General features: G+C 45.6%; 4 non-coding genes across 4 annotated transcripts; 3 read left to right on the top strand and 1 right to left on the bottom strand.

Annotated features, from left to right (window-relative positions):
- Nucleotides 1-9338: 9338 nt before the first annotated feature.
- On the bottom strand, nucleotides 9339-9411 carry trnar-ccu (transfer RNA arginine (anticodon CCU)). The gene has a single exon. It is a non-coding gene; the product is annotated as a tRNA-Arg (tRNA).
- A 7555-nt stretch (nucleotides 9412-16966) lies between these two features.
- Nucleotides 16967-17038, top strand: trnam-cau (transfer RNA methionine (anticodon CAU)). Its single transcript has one exon. It is a non-coding gene; the product is annotated as a tRNA-Met (tRNA).
- Nucleotides 17039-17618: 580 nt separating this feature from the next.
- Nucleotides 17619-17701, top strand: trnal-cag (transfer RNA leucine (anticodon CAG)). Its single transcript has one exon. It is a non-coding gene; the product is annotated as a tRNA-Leu (tRNA).
- Nucleotides 17702-19443: 1742 nt separating this feature from the next.
- Nucleotides 19444-19526, top strand: trnal-caa (transfer RNA leucine (anticodon CAA)). The gene has a single exon. It is a non-coding gene; the product is annotated as a tRNA-Leu (tRNA).
- The last annotated feature ends 1762 nt before the right edge of the window (nucleotides 19527-21288 follow it).

Genomic DNA, 21288 nt, shown 5'->3' with positions numbered 1-21288 from the left:
AGAGCACAGTTGCACAGCAGGGAGCTCAGTTACATAGCAGAGAGCTCAGTTACACAGCGGAGAGCTCAGTTACACAGCAGCAGGCACAGTTACGCAGCAGAGAGCACCGTTACAAAGCAGAGAGCACGGTTAAACGGTAGAGAGCACAGTTATACAGCAGGGAGCTCAGTTACACAGCAGAGAGCTCAGTTACACAGCGGAGAGCTCAGTTACACAGCAGCAGGCACAGTTACACAGCAGTGAGCACAGTTACAAAGCAGAGAGCACGGTTGCACAGCAGAGAGCTCAGTTACATAGCAGAGAGCTCAGTTACACAACAGCGAGCACGGTTATACAGCAGGTAGCTTAGTTACATAACAGAGAGCACAGTTACACAGCAGAGAGCTTAGTTACACAGCAGCAGGCAGAGTTACGCAGCAGAGAGCACAGTTACACAGCAGAGAGCACAGTTACACAGCAGAGAGCACAGTTACACAGCAGGGAGCTCAGTTACATAGCAGAGAGCTCAGTTACACAGCGGAGAGCTCAGTTACACAGCAGCAGGCACAGTTACGCAGCAGAGAGCACAGTTACAAAGCAGAGAGCACGTTTACACAGCAAAGAGCACAGTTACACAGCAGGGAGCTCAGTTACATAGCAGAGAGCTCAGTTACACAGCGGAGAGCTCAGGTACACAGCAGCAGGCACAGTTACACAGCAGTGAGCACAGTTACACAGCAGAGAGCACGGTTACACAGCATAGAGCACAGTTACACAGCAGAGAGAACAGTTACACAGCAGGATATACATTTACAAGCAGGGCCTCTCTGTGTGCAGCAGAAAACACATTTTCCTAAATCACCTTTTTCTCCATCTCGGCACCTTTTCTGTGTCATTGTGTGTGTGGCCTGATAGTCTCTTCCTGCTTTTCTGTGTGTCTTTCTCTGTCTGTCACAGCCGTGCTGATGTTACGCATTAATCTCACTTTTCCCAAACAGTAATTGTGATTGATAGATACAGAAAGATTTCCACAGTGACATTCAGTACCAATGTTTGATAGAAACTGAATCCCGCCCTCACATACAGTACCAGATATTGACTCATAATGAAGGAATCCTGCTCTCACAAACTGTTCCAGAGACTGAGGTGCAGAGTGTTCCCCCCACTCGCGAACACTACCTGTGATTTACAGATACAGAACAAATCTCAGTCAGGTGAGTAGCAGAGTTTGATGGGTACGACACGTGTTCCACACTCACCTTCTCTGCGCCAGATAATCAGATGCAGTCGACACGCGGTGTCTGTGTTGGTTGAACAAGAGTTTTACACAAGACCCGGTCCACATTTACACAATATCAGGGTATAAGACGTTGGAGCAGAAGTATGCCATTCAGCCCATCGAATATGCTCCGTATTTCAATGAGATCATGCTTGACCTGATATATGACGTGTTATGACCTCATACGGTGGCACGTTGTCACAGTGGCGACCTCACAGCGCCCGCGATCCGGTTCAATTCCAGCCTTTGATCACTGACTGTGTGGAGTTTGCACTTTCTCTCCGTGTCTGTGTGGGTTTCCTCCGGGTGCTGCGATTTCCTCGCACAGTCCAAATGTGTGCGGGGTAGGTGGAGTGTCCATGCTAAATTGCCCCTTAGTCTTCAGAAAGGTGGGTAGTGTTACAGGGATGTGACGGGGACACAGGGGCTCTTTCAGAATATCGTTGCAGAGTCGATTGGCAGAATGGCCTCCTTTTACATTTTAATGATTTCATGATAATCCTCATGTCCACTTTCCCGACTTTTTCTCTCTACATTTCATGATGAATCTTTAAAACCAACATTCCAACCAAGCCTCAGGTAGCAGTAACTCCTCAATTGTCGTTAATTTCCCGGCTGTCAATCATTTGGCCAATCTGAGGGAAGTCACATCCTGGAAATGTCATACATTGATCCAGTCCTAAAGTAAATTAAGTCCCTGATCACCATAGGCCCTTTGAGGGTAAGATCTGACTGGTGGTGGTTTAACCTGAGGATCACCATACCTCAGGCGAGGAGCAATAATAATAATAATAATCGCTTATTGTCACAAGTCGGCTTCAATGAATTAATGTGAAAAGCCCGACTCGCCACATTCCGGCGCCTGTCCCGGGAGGCTGGAACGGGAATTGTGAGAAGGCGGGGTTTTCATGATTCAGTTCTATTATAGCCGTGTGATCTGAAACTAATTCGTCTGGTTTTCTCTCTGTTAATCTTGTCTCACAGTGAGGCAAACCTCACTGATTGGATAGACGAGTGATCGTTCTTCAGTCTTGTCATGAACGGACCCGCTGAATATGGAGGGAAATCCTGTGTGGCAGGATTTACCTCCAACTCAATCTTTCAGTTTGTGGATGATACCACTGTGGTAAGTCGTATCGCAAACAATGACGAATCAGACACAGAAGGTAGATAAATCACATGGTTTCATAGTGTACTGTTATGTGACTTTACCTTCAAGACATGGACATTTAATCAATGTACATTGAAGAAAACAGTGATGTCAGAGAGTGGTTGGAGCTGGGCTTTAGGTCAGCCATTTTGTAGGTTTTTAGTTTCAGTTTAAAAGCAGCTTGTGTGTGTCTGTGTGTTTCCAGAGAGCTGCAAGTTTGAAAAGAGCTTGGGAGCGTCTGTGTTTGCAGGGATCTGGGCCTCTGACATAAAGGACGATCTCTGGATTATTTGGGAGATTTAAATTCATAATTGGAAAGCCTTTAGCCTGATGTGATTCTGTTTAAAGGTGTTAAGTCGCTTGGAAGTTTGAAGGCACATTTTAAGGAATTATTTACCATTGCAATATTTTCTGAGTGATCTTTGAAGTAAGGGGTGTTAAGAGATCCAATGTTTATTTAAGATGTTAAGTTGAGTTCATTGGATAAACAGTTTTTTGTGTTTAAAAACCCACGTGTCCATAATTGTAATCCCACACCTAGGGAAAAAGCCATGTGCTAAGATGCTAAGAAAAGCAACAAATCCATTGAAGGGAGAGATTGGTTGAACTTCATAATACATCTTGGTGTTCTGAAAACGCCTCGCCCATAACAATTGGGGGCTCATCCGGGATAAAAGTCTATCTATTGGATTGGCTTTTGTGAACTTAAAGACAGTGAAGGATTGTTGCTTTTCCGCTGTGGTATTTTAGTTTAAGTGGGGAGAGTGTTGTGAACCATGGCTCTTTCAGAGGCCCAGAAGTTTTTGGATGTGGAGAATGTCACACGTACTACTTTACGGACAGGAACGAAAAACAGACTGTTAGATTTGGCAAGAACATTGCAGTTAACATTACCTGACAAAATGCGAAAAGATGAGGTAGTTATGACGGTGGTTAAGCATTTAAAGTTGCCTGAGATAGAGTTTGACTCATTGGAAATGGCAAAAATTCAGTTGCTAATGAAACAAATGGAACATGAGAACGAATTAAAGCGGCTTGAATACGAGAGTGAGAGAGAGGAAAAAGGAAGAGAAAGAGAGTGAAAGGAAAAAGAAAGGGAGCGAGAAGAAAGAAGAAAAGCAAGAATAGCCCTAGCAGAACAAAAAGAAAAGGAAAGGGAAATACAGATCAGGGAAAAAGATAAAGATAGGGAGTTTGAACTTCAGAAAATGGCCATGAAACTTGACAATCTGTAAAAATTGGCAGATGTGAAGGGAAACGTACAGTTGGATGATAGCGACGAGGATAGTGAGAAAGAGCGTCATAGTCGAAGGCTTGGTGGGAATCTATTTAAATATGTCCAAGCATTACCAACCGTTGACGAGAAGGAAGTGGAAGCCTTTTTCATTTCATTTGCGAAGGTAGCGAAACAAATGAAATGGCCACAGGACATGTGGGTGTTACTGATTCAAACAAAGCTGGTAGGTAGAGCGAGTGAAGTGTTTACATCACTCCCGGAGGAGGTATCTGGAACGTATGAGGAGATGAAGAAACCCATCTTGAGTGCATATGAGCTAGTGCCGGAAGCTTCCAGACAAATGTCTAGAAATTTAAGGACAGAATTTGGTCAAACATACATGGAGTTTGAAAGGCTGAAACAGAGTAATTTTGATAGGTGTATAAGGGCTTTGAAAATAGATCAAACGTATGAAGCTCTCAGAGAAATAATACGTTTGAAGGAGTTTAAAAATTCAATTCCTGATGTAGTGAGAACTCATGTGGAAGAACAGGGGGTTAAAACTGCGAGATTAGCAGCGGAAACGGCAGATGATTATGAATTTGTTCATAAATCAAAGATTGGTTTCCGACATCAGTTTCAGCCGGTGAGGGATAGAAACTGGGGACATGAGAAATACTCAAGTGGTAAAGGTAAAGGTGATCTGATGGCAGACACTAAAGAGAGAGTACCTCAGATTAAAAAAGACATCCAGGAAGTTGGAAAAGAACTGAAAAGTTTCAAATGTTTTCACTGTGATAAACTAGGCCATGTAAAGTCACAGTGTTGATGGTTGAAGAAAAGCACTGAGAAGGTTGATGTGGTAAAACAGGATAAGACGGTGGGGTTTGTTAGAGTGGTAAAGGAAAGCCCAAGGGAAGTGAAGGAGGTGCAAACAATTGTACAGCCTGTTAAGGAAGTAATTGTTAAGAAGGTGCCAGATGTATTTAAAGAATTTAGTTGTCTGGGTAAAGTTTACTCCTGTGTATCAGGAGGAGCAGGTAAATAAGTCACAATTTTAAGAGATACAGTAGCTAGTCAATCTTTAATTGTAAGAGATGAGGAATTATGTAGTTTGGGAAGAATGTTGCCAGAAAAGGTGGTGGTATGTGGAATTCAGTGTGAGAGGAGTAGCGTTCCATTATATAAGGTAAGGTTGGAAAGTCCAATGAAGGGAAGTGCTAGTCGGAGTAATAGATAAACTATCTTGTCCAGGAATACAGTTTATCTTGGATAATGTATAGCTGCATCGCAGATGGGAGTGATGCCTACCGTGGTTGATAAACCAGTGGAAAATCAGACAACTGAAGTGTTGAAGGACGAAGATCCTGGGATTTTTCCGGATTGTGTAGTAACAAGGTCGCAAAGTCACAGGCTAAGACAAGATGAGAAATCAAAGAGTGAAGATGAAGTTGAAGTGCAATTATCCGAAACGATTTTTGATCAGATGGTTGAAAAAGAACAAGAACAGGTGGAGGATGAGGCGGATATTTTTAGTTCAGGAAAATTGGCGGAGTTACAACGGAAAGATGTAGAAATGAAACGGATATATCAGAAAGCATAAACGGAAGAGGAATCTGAGAGTATACCAGAGTGTTATTCCCGTAAAAATGATGTCCTAATGAGAAAATGGAGACGTGTACATATGCAGGCGGAAGAAAAGTGGGCAGAAGTTCATCAAGTAGTATTGCCGGTAGGGTATACAAAAGAGGTGTTGCGAGTTGCACATGAGGTACCAGTGGGAGGTCATTTGGGAAAAGGGAAAACTCAAGCTAAAATCCAGGAACATTTTTATTGGCCTGGACTACATAAAGATGGAGTTAAATTTTGTCAATCATGTCGCACATGTCAAGTGATATGGAAAACTCTAGCAGTGATGTAACCAGCGCCCTTAATACCCATTCCAGCATTTGCTACAGGAATAGTGCCAGAGGACTGGAGGACAGCAAATGTGGTCCCTTTGTTCAAAAAGGGGAGCAGAGACAACCCCGGCAACTATAGACCGGTGAGCCTCACGTCTGTAGTGGGTAAAGTCTTGGAGGGGATTATAAGAGACAAGATTTATAATCATCTAGATAGGAATAATATGATCAGGGATAGTCAGCATGGCTTTGTGAAGGGTAGGTCATGCCTCACAAACCTTATTGAGTTCTTTGAGAAGGTGACTGAACAGGTAGACGAGGGTAGAGCAGTTGATGTTGGTGTATATGGATTTCAGCAAAGCGTTTGATAAGGTTCCCCACGGTAGGCTATTGCAGAAAATACGGAGGCTGGGGATTGAGGGTGATTTAGAGATGTGGATCAGAAATTGGCTAGCTGAAAGAAGACAGAGGGTGGTGGTTGATGGGAAATGTTCAGAATGGAGTTCAGTTACAAGTGGAGTACCACAAGGATCTGTTCTTGGGCCGTTGCTGTTTGTCATTTTTATCAATGACCTAGAGGAAGGCGCAGAAGGGTGGGTGAGTACATTTGCAGACGATACTAAAGTCGGTGGTGTTGTCGATAGTGTGGAAGGATGTAGCAGGTTACAGAGGGATATAGATAAGCTGCAGAGCTGGGCTGAAAGGTGGCAAATGGAGTTTAATGTAGAGAAGTGTGAGGTGATTCACTTTGGCAGGAATAACAGGAATGCGGAATATTTGGCTAATGGTAAAGTTCTTGAAAGTGTGGATGAGCAGAGGGATCTAGGTGTCCATGTACATAGATCCCTGAAAGTTGCCACCCAGGTTGATAGGGTTGTGAAGAAGGCCTATGGAGTGTTGGCCTTTATTGGTAGAGGGATTGAGTTCCGGAGTCGGGAGGTCATGTTGCAGCTGTACAGAACTCTGGTTCGGCCGCATTTGGAGTATTGCGTACAGTTCTGGTCACCGCATTATAGGAAGGACGTGGAGGCTTTGGAGCGGGCGCAGAGGAGATTTACCAGGATGTTGCCTGGTATGGAGGGAAAATATTATGAGGAAACGCTGATGGACTTGATGTTGTTTTCGTTGGAGAGAAGAGGAGACTTAATAGAGGCATACAAAATGATCAGGGGGTTAGATAGGGTGGACAGTGAGAGCCTTCTCCCGCGGATGGAAATGGCTTGCACGAGGGGACATAGCTTTAAACTGAGGGGTAATAGATATCGGACAGAGTTCAGAGGTAGGTTCTTTACGCAAAGAGTAGTGAGGCCGTGGAATGCCCTACCTGAAACAGTAGTGAATTCGCCAACATTGAGGGCATTTAAATGTTTATTGAATAAACATATGGATGATAATGGCATAGTGTAGGTTAGATGGCTTTCGTTTCGGTGCAACATCGTGGGCCGAAGGGCCTGTACCGTTCTATGTTCTATGTTCTAACTCGATGCAATCCGGCCTCACAACTTGGACTGGATTGTCACATCGGTGATTGCAGAAACTTTGGAAAAATGAGTCCCACTGGGAGAAAGCAGGATGGAAAATCGACAATGATGGGTTTCGAACCCACGCATGCAGAGCACAATGGATTAGCAGACCGTCCCCTTAACCACTCGGCCACCTCACCCCGAAAGCGCATTGATCAAATCAAAGGCTTATCAGGTACAAATAACCATTGTATTCAGCCAGCTGCGCGGATTCAAAAGCGTGCGTCTGCTTTTACTTGAGGAGAAATTCAGAATCCCACACCATGATCAAACGACCTTTAAATACCCTGTCCGTTTCTTCACGTGTTCTGCACTGATATATTCGCTGCAATAACTTCCCGGGAGATCAAACCTCCTCCCGATTTCAGTCAGTGACACCATCCGGGCTCGCCCGGATTTTTGAACCCGGGACAGCTGGCATTTTATCGCAGCTGAGAATCAATGTCAATGTCAGGAGTGGGATTGAACCCTGGTCTCCAGACGAGACTGACACCTGATGTATCCAAACGGTTCGGAGATGATTGGGCCGTGTTGGGGTGATCTTTCCGTGCGTCGGTGCAGACTGGATGGGCTGAATGGTCTACTTCTGCACTGGAGGCATTCTATGATTACTTAACCAGGGTGCAAACGGCAGCATCAGGCCACAAGGAATAGGTAAGGTCTCAGGCCAGAGCAAGAGTCCTATGTAATGACACACAGAACATCAGAAATAAATACATTTATTGTGGACTGGTGCCATCTCCTGGCTGACAGGGAGCAGTGCGACACGGACACTTTCTTTCAGGAGCATTTCAAATTGGAGTGAAATAACATAAACATAGTAAGACATCGTTTACGAAACAATTTATCAAACTAATGCAAAGCATCAAAAGGACTCAACCTTCGGCGGTATGTGATGGGGGGATACTGGTGAGCATCGCTGCCTTCCAAGCAGTTGATCCGGGTGCGATTCCCGGCCATCGCAATAATAATTTGATCGGAGGCGTTTGCGTGATTTCGTGTGTTTCGAGCTGAGGAAGAGAGCTGGAGAAAATGAGGTAGCTGGAGGCAGGAATCTTCGCTTGTTCTAAATAGTCTGGTTGGATTGTTCACGTCCGTCCGAGTGGCGAAAGTGTGATCTCGGTTTCTATAGTAGTTTATTATTGGATATTGTTATATATGCTTATTGCCCCTCTGTGGGGTATTCCTGGAAGTTATTATATAAACTTTTCCCCTTCTCGCTGTTAAAGGATTTGAAAACACTAAAAAAACTCCCGGTTTGATCTTTACCAAATGACATGACTGTGTTAATAAAACATAACTCATTCCAGTCAGTGGAGATGTGATATTGGCACCAATAATACTCACACACCACAGCAGATGTTGTCTGTTTTCCTCAGAGAGAGTCAATTGAAGAGCTTCCCTATTTTGTTACTTTGAGCTTCACAGTGATGTAATGCTGTCTGCTTCATTCCTGGGGAAAATGTCCCGTTCACACTGGATGCAACACTTTGATACTAATCTACTGAAAATAAAAGGCGGATGTGCCGCAGGGTGATAGAGTCATGTTTAATTTTGGGGTGACTGAGAATATAAATAGCAGAGGATGGTTTCGATCCATCGACCTCTGGGTTATGGACCCAACACGCTGCGCTGCGCCACTCTGCTTTTTAGACCCACTGTGTTCGCAATTGCTGCTCTGCGGCAGCCACATAACTATTTTACTCTTAAACGAGAACCACGTGTTGTGAAGCTCACCTTGGCTGGACAATAACACGGAACATCAGCACGGCTGTAACAGACAGAGAAAGACACACAGTAAAGCAGGAAGAGACTATCAGGACACACACACAATGACACACAGAAAAGGTGCCGAGCAAACCAGCAAGGTACTGAAATGGAAAAACTGGTTATTTAGGAAAAAGGCATTTTCTGTTCCACAAAGATAGGCAATTAAATGTTTTTCCTGCTGTGTAACTGTGCTCTCTGCTGTCTGCTGTGTAACTGAGCTCTCTGCTGTGTAACTGTTCTCTCTCTTGGAACCGTGACTGTGCCGGTGACAGATCTTCACTGTGATTGTGTCAGATCATTCCCTGTTGTGTAAATGTGTTCCCAGTTGTGGAAATATGATCCGTCTGAAGCAGAACCTTTCTGCGCCATTACTGAGACGAAATTTCAATTCCAGATTAAGTAAATCTTGTCACGAAAGATCAGTTCAGGCCTCTGGAGTCCCAGTTCAGGAACATATCCTTGTGTTCCTGTTATCAAATCAGTCCGATCAGCTCAACACTCTCAGATTACAATATGGAAGCGCCCAACGTGGGTTTGGAACCCACGACCCTGGGATTAGGAGTCCCATGCTCCACCGACTGAACTAGCCGGGCTGATGTCCAAATTACCATTAACCCTCTTCCTGAGGAGATTCGAATTTGCTAAGCAACGAACTTTGTGTCAAACCGTTTGCTAAAAATCGATTAATTCTTCAGTCACAGTCGTTGGGAGCATGGCTCGAACCTACTGGGGAAAGTCCAACACCTTAACCACTCGATCATCGCAGCTGTGTTCAATAGGTCATTCATTAAACATTATAAAACATACAAAACATTATAAAACCGGCCTGGAATCACTCCAGGAAGTTCTTGCATTCCTGCGATGAATGGTGCCCCGGTGTTTATGTGAGGAGCGGTTGAATCTACCTTAAAATGACCATTGGATTTGGAGAGAAGCCTTGAGAGACTCGAAAATCCCAGCTCCCGAAACGCACAATTTCACGAATTCAATTGTTTGCGTAAGAAAAACAGTTGCATTGGAAATATCCTCGAAGTTCATTTTTGCTTTACATGGAACAGCACAGAACTTCCCAGTCTAGATCCAAATTAAAGCATGAGTGGGGTGCAGGATTGGAGGGTCATGCAGAGTCGATGGGCCGAATGGCCTCCTTCTGCATTGTACTGGTTTCTAGGGAAACAGAGAGAATCACAGTATTTATTCACATGCGATAAACATCGGCTCGTATGTCCCATGCGGTGGTCGCGTGGCTTAATGGCTAAGGCGTCTGATTTCGGTGAACATAATGAAGCTACCAGAAGATTGGAGGCTCGAGTCCCACCGCGATCGTTTGATATAGAAATCCGGTGGAACTTGCTGTCAGCCGAGTTTTCCTTCCTCCGTTCAAAGTTTCACCTTTCCAGCCAAACGTTGCAGGGCTCTTTTTGGAATATAATTTTTTGGAACATTGTTCATTCAATTCGCTTTCATCTTAGTATTTTATTTATCCCCTAATGAATCTGTTTGACTTGGATAAAATATAGAATAAAATATTATGTATCAATCGGTTCAATACAATTCTGTGGAGGAAATTCTAATATCATCAGGAAGACAGACAGAGTCAAAGAGTATTGGATGTTGGCAGCATGGAAACAGCCCTTCGTCCCAGCTTGTCAATGCCGCCCAGTTTCTATCACTAAGCTAGTCCCACTTGCCCGCATTTGGCCCATATCCATCTACACCCACCCTGCCCATGTAACTGTCTAACTGATTTTTAAAAGACAAAATGATAACTGCCTTTGCCCCTGTCTCTGGCAGCCCGTTCCAGATGCTCCTCATTACCTTATTTATGCTCTTCATTATTTCATAGACCTCTATGACATCACCCATAAGCCTCCTACGCTCCAGGAAAAAAAAGTCCCAGCCTATCCAGCCTCTACTTTTCACTCACACCATCAAGTCCTGGTAGCATCCTTGTAAATCACTTCTGCACCCTTTCTAGTTCAACAATATCCTTCCCGAAATAGGGTGACAAGAATTGAACACAGTATTTTCCTTGTGGTCTTACCAGCATGTATTGTACAACTTGAACAAGACATCACAACTCTTGTATTCAATATTTTGACCTTAAAACCTAGCATGCTGAATGCCTTCTTCCCCACCCTTTCCACTTGCGACACCACCTTCAAGGATGTGTGAACCTGTTCTCCTCGATCTGTTGGTTCTGTATTTCTCCCCAACTCCCTACTAGTAACTGAGTAGGTCAATCACTGATTTGACCTACCAAAATGCATCACCTCACATTTATCCAAATTAAACTCCATCTGCCATTCATCGGCCCACTGGCCCAAGATGTTTAATAATGAGCCGAATCAACTGTTGTTCAGAGGGATGAAAGATTATGTCACTGGATTGGGAATCCAGAGGCCTGACCTAATCTTTGGGACAGGGAATAATTCCTAGCATTCAAAATCACTGATTTAATAGCTTTTCAGGGGGGTTGACAGGGGGGATGCTGAGAGTTTGATTCTCCATGTGGGAGAGTCTGGGACCTGAGGGATTAATCTCAGGGGAAGGGACCGCCCAGTTAAGCCAGAAATGATGAGTAATTTCTTCTCTAAGGAGATAGTGTATCTGTGGAAATATCGTTTCTAAGCGAATACGATTGTCGAGGATGGGTCAGTTAATATGTTCAAGATTTAATCAGTAAAGAAAACAAGGATTATGGGGATGTGGCGGGAAAGTGGGTTTGAGGATTATATCAGATCAGTCATAATCTCTTTGAATGGTGGAGCAGACACGATTGGCCGAATGGCATACTTCTGCTCCTCCGTCTTACAGTGTAATGAGGTCATCTGATGAAGTTGATTTCACGGCTGGGCGGCCGGTTCTGGAAAGACAAAATCTGCCAGCAGTGCCCCAGATGAAGCTGGCGTTTGTTTTGGAGTTTCTGAAGCCGCAAGTTTTCATGGTGCCAACTCCTGCCCAAAGCTGGTGTCGTGATTTAAATCGATTATCAGACAGAGGATTCGGAATATCGGTATAGAGATTGGTGCAAGAAGATTCACTCCTCAGGCCTGTTGAACTCCGAATCTAAACTCCATCCTAGTTCCTGAGACACTGAATGAATCATCAGGTCACCCTCAATAAGTGGCCCAACGCGGAGACGCAGGAAATGGATCATCGACGAGAATGGATTCAGACCCGCAGATGGAAAGCACAATGGATTAGCAGCGCATCGCCATCACCCCTCGGCCAACTCGCCATATGACCTGACTTCACCAAACCACCTCATGGATATTTAATGTGCACAATAACTAACGGAAGAAGGTCGTCTGTGTGCATTGGTCCAGATGTGCAGCCAGATGTGAAGTGTTGGGAATGTTGTTTCTGTCAGCAAATTACATTTCCATCATATCAGCTGAAGGATTGTTCTGAATGGACTGATGGGAAACACTTCAACACCATGTTTCACATGTTTCTACACATTGTAAATAAAACACCGCGGAAAGACTGAAAGATACAAACATTTGATCGCATCATGAGGAAGATCAGTCAGACGCCTTAAACATCCCGTCAATGTCGGAGTTCTGACGATTCTAATTTGTTATCCAGAGAATCCCTGCAGGACATTCAACCTCTTGAGTCTGCACCGAACTTCCGAAAGATACCGGAGGCACCCGGAGGAAACCTACGCAGACACTGCACAGACAGCTCCCTGGAGCTGTGAAACAACTGTGATAGCCACTGTGCTACCGTGCTGCCTACAGTGTGAGTAGGTTTCGAATCTGTGCGGAGGAACCCCATTTGACTGCAAGTACCAAGCCACAGCCACTCCGCTAACTGAACTACGTTTAACAAGACATTCATTGACAATTTATGCGATATAAACCCAACCTGGAATCACTCCAGGAAGTTATTGCTTTCATGCGATGACGGGTCTCCCAGTCTGTCTGTGAGAAGGGATAGAATATCCGTGGAAAAAGACCATTGGATTTGGAGTCTGTCATAATATCCACTCATGTATATAATGAGATGCAGACAGTCAGTGATGGACACACAGGATGACCAGTAAGCACAACGCAGTGCAGCCAATCACCAAACAGGACAGTACCACTATAAAGCCAGAGGGCACTAGGTTTCCCGCTCTCTCTGGACCCAGCCACTGAGACAGTCAGAGTCCACGAGCTAGCAAGTGCAAACACCATGCGGTAGCTAGTAAGTCTGATCAGGCTACTACAAGGTCTCCAGTCAGTTCAGTATAGTGTCGACCCACAGCTGAATATGTGTATCAGTTCTATCGTTGAATAAAACAGTGTTGGATTTTCTCCAGTGTTCGACGTCTGTTTTTAGCTTCCCTGCATCGAGTGCAGTCCACATTGAGCCTACCTGCCTAACACATCATGGTACCAGAGTGATACTGATCTTGACGGACCTATCTCGAGTGAATCAGCATTGACCAGGAAGCAGCCATCCGGTGAAATGGAAAACACCAGCCTCCTCCGCAGCTCCGCATCTCCGGCAACCTTGGCGCCAATTGGAAAATCTTCAAGCAAAAGTTCCTCCTGCAGATCGAGGCCTCTGACCTCGAAGCAGCATCGGATGCCAGGAAGATCACATTATTTCTCTCCACCGTGGGGGACCACGCCATCCACATCTACAACTCCCTTACATTCGCTGCCGGCGAAGACAAAACAAAATTGAAACAGTCCTGCTGATGTTTGACAGCCACTGCGACACTGAGGTGAATGAGAGCTTTGAATGGTACTTTTTCCATTAGAGGCTTCAGGGTAAGAATGAAACTTTTCAGTCCTGCGTGACCCATCTCCGCATCCTAGCGCAGTCATGTAACTATGACTCGATGGCAGATTCCATGATCCGGGATCAGATCGTTTTTGGTGTCCACTCCGACTCCCTTCGGCAGCAGCTCCTGAAAGTCAAACAGTTGACCCTCTCAGTTGCTATCGAGACATGCGTTATCCATGAGCATGCTAAGAATCGTTACTCCCACATCAGGGCGGCAGAAACTGCAAAACTGGCCTCCCATGAGGTGGAACGGGTGCAGGCCATTGTTCAAATGCACGGCCTGAGCATCGAGGAGAGTGGTCGCTTTGTGCGTTTTTCCCGGGTCCCTGCGCATGTGCGCCATGACCGAGTGGACGACGAGGCCGAAAACATGACTGCACAGGTGCGTACGTCGACCGATCGCACTGCGCATGCACGATGGCGCACGAAATGCCCTGCCGTCGGCGTCATGACATCTCCGAATTGTGGCTCCACCCACTTAAAGCGGAAATGTCGGGCAAAAGGACGCCGGTGTCTACAGTGTGGCAAGCTTGGCCACTATGCAGCCCTTTGCAGATCTGCTCCACCGCTCAGCAGCCAGCGATCCCAGCTGCGGCGCAGAAGTGTCCGCTCAATACAACAAGGCATGCCAGATTCCGATCCCGACAGCCCAACAGACCCTGATGCTGAGTGCGTTAGGTCCCCATACCGGGTGGGCATCATAACTACACATGCGCTGCCTTCCACCACAACGAGAAACGCCTCTCGATCCTCAGTGTGGATCGACGAGTGGTGTGCTGTCCACACAATTAATGAAATGAAAACGAAATGAAATGAAATGAGACAAGGCTTGCATCCGATTGAAACTTCACACCGGCGCATCAGCGAACCTCATCTCAAAATCCGGCCTCGACACCATGCGCGCCAGACCAAGCATTCTTCCACCGGCCTGCCAGTTCCTTGACGACAATGGCAATGCCATAGCTGCCAGTGGTTCCTGTCAACTAGGGGTATCCAACAAGGCGACACGGCAACACTGTGGTTTGAAATCGTCGGGCCTGATAGAGCGTCCCTGCTCGGTGCTCGAGCTCCTGAACCTGGTTCAGCGAGTCCACGCCACGTCATCATCACCGGCGACGGCCTCGCCAGCAAGTTCCAAGCCTATTTATATTCTCACTCACACCAAACGGAAACAAGTCGCTATTTGTCAGCAGCACACCTGCCTTCTTCTTTATAACAGGAAGATCCAATACCTCCTTTTCACAATTACACAATTATTCACTTCCTCATTTTTTTCTTTCAACAAGAACACACGTTTGAGCACACTGATTCTGGTCAGCACAGTTCAGATAATTTACTTTCGTGCGGAATGGTTGTTCTGTGGAAGGTGATGTGATTTCTTCTGTGACGTTGTTCTGATGGGAAAGTGGAGAGTGACTGGAATCACCTTTATAAAATGAAGTTCGGGGCGGCAAATTCATCTCTCTGGGAACATTGATCACGCTGTTACAGACTTCCTCAAACTTTGCCTCAAGTCCGACCACAAAAATAAAGAGCACCGAGCAGAGTGGCGCAGCGGAAGCGTGCTGTGCCCATAACTCAGAGGTCGATGGATTGAAACCACCCTCTGCTATTCGTACTCTCAATCGCACCAAACGGATAAAAGTTGCTATTTGTCAGCAGCACATCTGCCTTTTTCTTTATTGGTACCAAAGTTTTGCTTTCAGTCTTATCCACTCTTTGACGCCTGTTCTTCAGCTAGCCACAGTACAGTCGAGGTGATTAAGTTGACTTCTCCCAGAACACTCTTCTGCCGCCTCGACTGGATAAACGTTCACCTGATTGGACACTGGAGGGGTTCTTCGCCTACTTGTCTGTGAGAGCAGCACCAGAAGCAGCTGTGGAGAGAGATTGCAGTCGCCAGTATGCAACTCTCCAATTAGATACTTCACGCCCTCAGATCTTAGACTTTCAAAACCTTCGTCTGAGGAACAGGTAGAGCGGCATATCGGACCTTGCTGATTAGATGAAACTGATCAATGCAGCAATGAGAAGCTCCTTAACCACCAGCGGTTTGGACAAGGATGGCACTCAGATACAGGACTCTGGCTGGGGTTCAAAAGTAGGGAAAGCATGTCTTGTTTGAAATGTAATAAAGATGAAGACAGACTTTAAGTCGATTTGTGCACGGATCTTAGTTTTTGTGTCAACGCGTCAGGATGGCCGAGCGGTCTAAGGCGCCGCGTTCAGGTCGCAGTCTCTTCTGGAGGCGTGGCTTCGAATTCCACTCCTGATATTGTCTTTTACTCCACGAGGTTAAATTTCTCCAGCAAGATTTTCAACCTCAGGAAGATCCAATACCTCCCTTTCAATGGAAAAGCGTTGGTCTCAGTACACGAGATTCCCGCTTAAATACGCACAGCAAGACCCCACGGGCAAAAGCCCAGCTCATGACTCGACAATCTGCTTCGGTGAGTCTGGTTGAGGAATTCATATTGATCCCAAGAGAAGGGTAAAATTCGTCTTCTCTTGTAAATAGTCTGGCAGGTTGGATTGTTCACATCCGTCCAAGAGGGGAAGTTGGGGACTCGGTTTCTATTGTGATTCATTGCTCGATAAAGCTTTATTTCCTTATTGGCCCCCTGTGAGTTATTACTGGATACAGTTATATATCTATATTGCCCCTCTGTGGGGTACGACCGGATAACGTTTCCCGAGCAGCTTTGACTAAGGGTCACCTGGACACGAAACGTCAGCTCATTTCTCTCCCTCCAGATGCTGTCAGATCTGCTGAGACTTTAAAGCATTTTCTCTGTGGTTCCCTATGTGTGAGCTTTACAATGTTGTAATGTGTCATGCTGTCTCTTTCATTCTTGGGACTAATGCCGGGATGAGACTGCAAGAAAGTTTCTGATAGCTATTTTCTGCAAAGCAAACAGGAACGCGTGTTATGTTTACTTTTGTTGTGAGGGAGAATGCAAATAGCAGAGAATACCCTCGATTCCTCGACCAAGGGCTAATAGCCCTGCACGCTTCCGCTGCGTACTCTGCTCCTTAAACCAGGAGCTACAACATTACTGCCCTGCGGTAACCACACAATTATTCACTTCCTCATTTTTTTCTTTCAACAAGAACAGACGTTTGAGCACATTGATACTGGTCAGCACAGTTCAGATAATTAAATTTCGTGCGGAATGGTTGTTCTGTGGAAGGTGATGTGATTTCTTCTGTGACGTTGTTCTGATGGGAAAGTGGGGAGTGACTGGAATCACCTTTATAAAATGAAGTTCGGGGCAGCAGTTTCATCTCTCTGCGAACATTGATCACGCTGTTACAGACTTCCTCAAACTTTGCATCAAGTCCGACCACAAAACAAAAAGAGCACCGAGCAGAGTGGCGCAGCGGGAGCGTGCTGGGCCCATAACCCAGAGGTCGATGGATCGAAACCATCCTCTGCTATTCGTACTCTCAATCGCACCAAACGGAAAAAAGTTGCTATTTGTCAGCAGCACAACTGCCTTTGTCTTTATTGGTACCAAAGTTTTGCTTTCAGTCTTATCCACTCTTTGACACCTGTTCTTCAGCGAGCCACAGTACAGTCGAGGTGATTAAGTTGACTTCTCCCAGAACACTCTTCTGCCGCCTCTACTGGATGAATGTTCACCTGATTGGACAGTGGAGGGGTTCTTCGGCTACTTGTCTGTGAGAGCAGCACAGGAAGCAGCTGTGGAGAGAGATTGCAGTCGCCAGAATGCAACTCTCCAATTAGATACTTCACGCCCTCAGATCTTAGACTTTCAAAACCTTCGTCTGAGGAACAGATAGAGCGGTATATCGGACCTTGCTGATTAGAGGAAACTGATCAATGCAGCAATGAGAAGCTCCTTAACCACCAGCGGTTTGGACAAGGATGGCACTCAGATACAGGACTCTGGCTGGGGTTCAAAAGTAGAGAAAGCATGTCTTGTTTGAAATGTAATAAAGATGAAGAAAGACTTTAAGTCGATTTGTGCACGGATCTTAGTTTTTGCGTCAACGCATCAGGATGGCCGAGCGGTCTAAGGCGCTGCGTTCAGGTCGCAGTCTCTTCTGGAGGCGAGGGTTCGAATCCCACTCCTGATATTGCCTTTTACTCCACGAGGTTAAATTTCTCCAGCACGATTTTCAACCTCAGGAAGATCTAATACCTCCCTTTCAATGGAAAAGCGTTGGTCTCAGGACATGAGATTCCTGCTTAAATACGCACAGCAAGACCCCACCGGCAAAAGCCCAGCTCATGACTCGACAATCTGCTTCGGTGAGTCTGGTTGAGGAATTCATATTGATCCCAAGAGAAGGGTAAAATTCGTCTTCTCTTGTAAATAGTCTGGCAGGTTGGATTGTTCACATCCGTCCAAGAGGGGAAGTTGGGGACTCGGTTTCTATTGTGATTCATTGCTCGATAAAGCTTTATTTCCTTATTGGCCCCCTGTGAGTTATTACTGGATACCGTTATATATCTATATTGCCCCTCTGTGGGGTACGACTGGATAACGTTTCCCGAGCAGCTTTGACTAAGGGTCACCTGGACTCGAAACCTTAGCTCATTTCTCTCCCTCCAGATGCTGTCAGATCTGTTGAGACTTTAAAGCATTTTCTCTGTGATTCCCTATGTGTGAGCTTTACAATGTTGTAATGTGTCATGCTGTCTCTTTCATTCTTGGGACTAATGTCGGGATGAGACTGCAAGAAAGTTTCTGATAGCTATTTGCTGCAAAGCAAACAGGAACGCGTGTTATGTTTACTTTTGTTGTGAGGGAGAATGCAAATAGCAGAGAATACCCTCGATTCCTCGACCTCGGGCTAAGAGCCCTGCACGCTTCCGCTGCGTACTCTGCTCCTTAAACCAGGAGCTACAACATTACTGCCCTGCGGTAACCACACAATTATTCACTTCCTCATTTTTTTCTTTCAACAAGAACAGACGTTTGAGCACACTGATACTGGTCAGCACAGTTCAGATAATTGACTTTCGTGCGGAATGGTTGTTCTGTGGAAGGTGATGTGATTTCTTCTGTGACGTTGTTCTGATGGGAAAGTGGGGAGTGACTGGAATCACCTTTATAAAATGAAGTTCGGGGCAGCAGTTTCATCTCTCTGGGAACATTGATCACGCTGTTACAGACTTCCTCAAACTTTGCCTCAAGTCCGACCACTAAAAAAAGGAGCACCGAGCAGAGTGGCGCAGCGGAAGCGTGCTGGGCCTATAACCCAGAGGTCGATGGATTGAAACCATCCTCTGCTATTCGTACTCTCAATCACACCAAACGGAAACAATTTGCTATTTGTCAGCAGCACATCTGCCTTTTTCTTTATTGGTACCAAAGTTTTGCTTTCAGTCTTATCCACTCTTTGACACCTGTTCTTCAGCTAGCCACAGTACAGTCGAGGTGACTAAGTTGACTTCTCCCAGAACACTCTTCTGCCGCCTGAACTGGATGAACGTTCACCTGATTGGACACTGGAGGGGTTCTTCGGCTACTTGTCTGTGAGAGCAGCACCGGAAGCAGCTGTGGAGAGAGATTGCAGTCGCCAGAATGCAACTCTCCAATTAGATACTTCACGCCCTCAGATCTTAGACTTTCAAAACCTTCGTCTGAGGAACAGGTAGAGCGGTATATCGGACCTTGCTGATTAGAGGAAACTGATCAATGCAGCAATGAGAAGCTCCTTAACCACCAGCGGTTTGGACAAGGATGGCACTCAGATACAGGACTCTGGCTGGGGTTCAAAAGTAGGGAAAGCATGTCTTGTTTGAAATGTAATAAAGATGAAGACAGACTTTAAGTCGATTTGTGCACGGATCTTAGTTTTTGCGTCAACGCATCAGGATGGTCGAGCGGTCTAAGGCGCTGCGTTCAAGTCGCAGTCTCTTCTGGAGGCGTGGGTTCGAATCCCACTCGTGATACTGCCTTTTACTCCACGAGGTTAAATTTCTCCAGCACGATTTTCAACCTCAGGAAGATCTAATACCTCCCTTTCAATGGAAAAGCGTTGGTCTCAGGACATGAGATTCCCGCTGAAATACGCACAGCAAGACCTCACCGGCAAAAGCCCAGCTCATGACTCGACAATCTGCTTCGGTGAGTCTGGTTGAGGAATTCATATTGATCCCAAGAGAAGGGTAAAATTCGTCTTCTCTTGTAAATAGTCTGGCAGGTTGGATTGTTCACATCCGTCCAAGAGGGGAAGTTGGGGACTCGGTTTCTATTGTGATTCATTGCTCGATAAAGCTTTATTTCCTTATTGGCCCCCTGTGAGTTATTACTGGATACCGTTATATATCTAAATTGCCCCTCTGTGGGGTACGATTGGATAACGTTTCCCGAGCAGCTTTGACTAAGGGTCACCTGGACTCGAAACCTTAGCTCATTTCTCTCCCTCCAGATGCTGTCAGATCTGCTGAGACTTTAAAGCATTTTCTCTGTGGTTCCCTATGTGTGAGCTTTACAATGTTGTAATGTGTCATGCTGTCTCTTTCATTCTTGGGACTAATGCCGGGATGAGACTGCAAGAAAGTTTCTGATAGCTATTTTCTGCAAAGCAAACAGGAACGTGTGTTATGTTTACTTTTGGTGTGAGGGAGAATGTAAATAGCAGAGATTACCCTCGATTCCTCGACCTCGGGCTAATGACCCAGCACGCTTCCGCTGCGCACTCTGCTCCTTAAACCAGGAGCTACAACATTACTGCCCTGCAGTAACCACACAACTATTCACTTCCTTATTTTTTTCTTTCAACAAGAACACACGTTTGAGCTCACTGATTCTGGTTAGCATAGTTCAGATACTTTACTTTCGTGCGGAATGGTTGTTCTGTGAAGGTGATGTGATTTCTTCTGTGACGTTGTTCTGATGGGAAAGTGTGGAGTGACTGGAATCATCTTCATAGAATGAAGTTCGGGGCGGTGGATTCGCCTCTCTGGGAATATTGATCACACTGTTAGAGATTTCTTCAAACTTTGCCTCAATACCGACCACGGAAAGAATGAGCCACGATCCGCGCAGCATAGCGGGAGTGTTCTGTGCCCATAACCCAGAGGTCGATCGATCGAAACCATTCTCTGCTATTCGTATTCTCACTCACAGCAAACGGAAACAAGTTGCTGTATGTCAGCAGCACATCGGCCTTTTTCTTTATTAGTATCAAAGTTTTGCTTTCAGTCTGATCCGCTCTTTCACACCTGGTCTTCAGCTCACCACAGTACAGTCGAGGTGATTAAGTTGACTTCTCCCAGAACACTCTTCTGCCGCCTCGACTGGATGAACGTTCACCTGATTGGACACTGAAGGGGTTCTTCGGCTACTTGTCTGTGAAAGCAGCACCGGAAGCAGCTGTAGAGACATATTGCAGTTGCCAGAATGCAACTCTCCAATTGGATTCTTCACGTCCTCAGATCTTAGACTTTCAATACCTTCGACTGAGGAACAGGTAGAGCGGATATCGGACCTTGTTGATTAGAGCAAACTGAACAATGCAGCAATGAGAAGCTCCTTAACCATCAGCGGTTTGGACAAGAATGGCACTCAGATACAGGACACTGGCTGTGGTTCAAAAGTAGGGAAAGCATATCTTGTTTGAAATGAAATAAAGATGAAGACAGACTTTAAGTCGATTTGTGCACGGAGCTTAGCTTCGGTTTTAACGCATCAGGGTACCCGAGCGGTCTC

Source organism: Scyliorhinus torazame, chromosome 24 (genome assembly GCF_047496885.1).
Source record: "Scyliorhinus torazame isolate Kashiwa2021f chromosome 24, sScyTor2.1, whole genome shotgun sequence".
Classification (NCBI taxonomy): Eukaryota; Metazoa; Chordata; class Chondrichthyes; order Carcharhiniformes; family Scyliorhinidae; genus Scyliorhinus; species Scyliorhinus torazame.
This window is presented reverse-complemented; position numbering and strand designations above follow the sequence as displayed.